Source organism: Triticum aestivum, chromosome 3D, assembly GCF_018294505.1.
Source record: "Triticum aestivum cultivar Chinese Spring chromosome 3D, IWGSC CS RefSeq v2.1, whole genome shotgun sequence".
NCBI classification, from domain to species: Eukaryota; Viridiplantae; Streptophyta; class Magnoliopsida; order Poales; family Poaceae; genus Triticum; species Triticum aestivum.
Window position 1 is genome coordinate 344,408,081 of NC_057802.1, and position 3,762 is coordinate 344,411,842.

Below are 3,762 nucleotides of genomic sequence, written 5' to 3' on the forward strand. Positions count from 1 at the left end.
ACGATCCATCTTTCTTCTCCACTAGAAGTACTGGTGATCCCCAAGGTGAAGAACTTGGGCAAATATATCCTTTATCCAGTAACTCCTTAATCTGCTTCTTAATTTCTTCCAAATCCTTAGCGGGCATCCTGTACGGTCTCTTAGATATTGGCCCTGTGCCTGGCAAAAGTTCAATCAAAAACTCAATGTCTCTATCCGGTGGCATGCCTGGCAACTCCTCTGGAAATACGTCAGGGAAATCCTTCACCACTGGTACTTCCTCCTGTACAACTCCTGATAAGGAATTCACATGAGTCCTCTTCGGCACATGCCGAGATACATACTTAATCCTTCTTCCTTCTGGGGTAGTAAGCAAGATTGTCTTACTAGCGCAATCGATGTTTCCTCCATACATCGATAGCCAATCCATTCCCAAAATCACATCCAAACCTTGTGACTCCAAAACTATTAGGTCTGAGGGGAAAACAAATCTGGTGTCGCGTCTCGGAGGCATCTGATGGGTTTAGAAAAGATGAGAAAATAGGATAGAATGAGATCTAGAGGGAAAACACTACCCATATGCACATGAGACAAACACAATCATATCACTCCAATCAATTCAAACAAGGCATACAATCGATCTAACTATAGTTACAAAGTGCTTGGACTATACTATATACATGGTGGAATACTACTACTGATATGGTGGTCGATTAGAAAAATTGATCGGTCGAAGACTCCATGATATCTGCTCCAGCTTCATCATCATAGTCATCATTGCTATCGTCAGGGTCCGAGTCGGTGTTGTCGATGATGATATAGTTCTCTGGGCAAGTGGAACTGTCATCTTCTCCTCCTGGCGCAGGGTCTCCCATGAAAACTCCTAGCTTCTTTGTCAGGTCGCCATTCTTCTCTACTAGTGCGATGATTTCGTCCATATAATCTTCACGTGTAGCCTTGAGTTCTTCCTCCAGCTCAGTGATCCTTGTCATTGCTTTCTTCAAATCCGCCATGCCTGCGCACATCTGGTTCTCTTGGCGTCGAATGTGCTGGTTTAACTCCTGAATGAAAGCTACAATAGATCTATCCTTCCTGGTGCTGATCATCTCCCATTGCTCGTCTCGGCGCCCACAAATCTGATAGATAGTATCCTTGAGGTCATTGTGGTACACTTCTCCAATGCGTCCCATGGTGATGTGGGCTGCCATACTCTTTCCTAGACTCCAGGTTGGTGCATCAAAGGAAAACTCTATGGGCTCAGTGACTGGCATGAACGTCCTTCCTGGAACTTGAACTTGAATCCTCCAACGCTCCTCTTCTGGTAAAGTGGCGTTGTAGGTCCTGGTGAAGCTTGGTATTCCGATGTTCAGGTACCTAGTAACTTCCTTCAAGTGTCGTCCAAAAGGTGTATCCTCATCCGGTTGCGCGAACTTGTTCCTTGCATCCGCCATCCTAAAAGAGTGGAAGAAAGGAGAGGAGTCAGAAATGAGAAGAGAGTAGTGATCTAGGGCTTTAGCTTAGTGGTCGTGTCCTATAGTCAGCGTGTGCTCAGATACCATCTTTGTAGCGACCAGACCTCAAACAGTCTAGTCTCTGTGCATCAGTGTCATCCCTGGATCGGTAATGCTGACACGCACAGTACTTGAAGGATTTATAACAGAGTAGCAATCACACACTTATTACATCGAATAGTCTCAAGAGAGAACTTAATACAATAAATATGGCTTAAGGCCATCTAAATACGATAACAGCGGAAGGCTTGGAATAGAAAGTGAGTCCATCAACTCCAACGGCATCACTGAGTATAAGACCATGACCTATGGCACCTTACTCGTCGTCTGAAAAGTCTGCAACATGAACGTTGCAGCCCGAAAACGGGTCAGCACATGGAATATGCTGGCAAAGTAACACATAGAGAGTAATGAACAGAATAATGCTATCACTACATGCACATATGGCTGGTGGAAAGCTCTATGGTTACAATTTGCGAAAAGCCAATTTTTCCCTACAACAAAGGAATAAATTTTATTAACTATCATGGTGGTTGTTAAACATTGAGAAGGTACCTCCAACTCAATCCCAATTAAGAACGTGATTAACCTAATCAAATTAAATTAAGTAACATGATGATGAGATTCACATGATAATCCAAGAACTAGATACTCAAGATGTTCATAACCGGGGACACGGCTAACCATGATTAGTTTGTACACTCTGCAGAGGTTTGTGCACTTTTCCCCACAAGACTCGATCTCCTCCATTTGATTTCTCGCACTACATGGTGTTTGAGAAACGGATGACCGAGACACAGTCTTTCAGAAACAATAACTCTTTACTCCGGTGGACAGATACACCTACTTTCCCCTACATCTGCTAGCCCACCTCTTCAAGAGGTCATGTAACCTACTCAACTATGCTAGAGCCCATAATAGCTTGTGGCTGCACACGGAAGTTTCTAGCATGAAGAATCTCATGATCCCTTTGAGCCTGGGTGGCGGTCCATAGGATAATCTCACGGGTACTCCGGGATATCCAAAAATACAGGCAACACTGGGTTCCCCAAGTGCCTCAATCCACCCAGATGTGAATTAAAGTAACCACCTTAAGTTGAACCATTAATTAACATCCTCACATCTGTCATGGAAATTCACTCAAACCCAATCCACGTCTACGAGCATAGCATAGCAATAAGCAAACGTAGAAGTAACCCCCAACGGTTTGATAATAAGCAGGGCAATAGGTACTACCTCATCTACTTCCCAAAACCCACAATTTAATTCAGATCCTAACCATGCAATTGTTTGAGGATTAATCTAATGCAATAAAACTGGGTAGTAAGAGGTATGATCAAAGTGTTACTTTTCTTGCTGATGATCCGTGAGAGACTCGTAGTAGCACGCTTCGCACTCCGGTTACTCTATCGCAAACAAACAATACATACATAAGCAATCAAGCAAGGGTGCACGGGTAAAACTCAAAATAAGAGATCTAACCAGAAAGTTCAACTTAAGAACTCCGGTTTACAAAAAGAATCAAATCGAACGAAGCAACGAAACTCAAACGGCGAAAAAACAAGCTTCGTTTACTAATCTGGACCGAAGTCAAATTTTATAGTAGCAAAAACTTGTTTGAGTTGGTTAAATAGAAAGAGGGTTTCGAGAGGAAACTCTAGGCACTTGAATCGCCTGATTCCGATAAACGAGCGAAAAGTTATACTGGAACGAAAATCGGATCAGAAATCGGGATCAGAAATAATCGCGGAAAAATCCGAGAAAAAGAAAACGAACGAACAGACCAACGAACGAACGTTCGCTAGCTGCGGCTAAAAGACGAAAACCATTGTTAAAACGAACGAACGAACGGGCGTTCGCTAAATAAACTAAACCGAGAAAAAAATAAAAACCGATCTAATAAAATAACAACCGCGGTTTTATAAAAAAAATCGGCGGTTAACCAGCGAAAACCGGCGGTGGATCCGGTGGCTACCTCCGGCGGCGGCGTACTCCGGCGAGGGCGGCGGCGGGCGGCGGGGTCGGCAGCGGCGCTGACGGCGGCTCGGGCGGGGCTAGGGTTTGGGCGGCGGGGTGGGCTGGGGCGGCTCGGGGGCGCGCTATACAAAGGGGCCGGCCGGGCGGAGTCCTCGCCCAATACGACCTGAGGTCGGTTCGCGTTTTTTTAATATAATTTCGTGCAGAAAAACAAATAAAAGAAATACTAAAAGGACTCCAAAAATCCCGAAATAAATTTTCCCCGTCCTCTAAAATCTAGCCGGACAAGATGAAC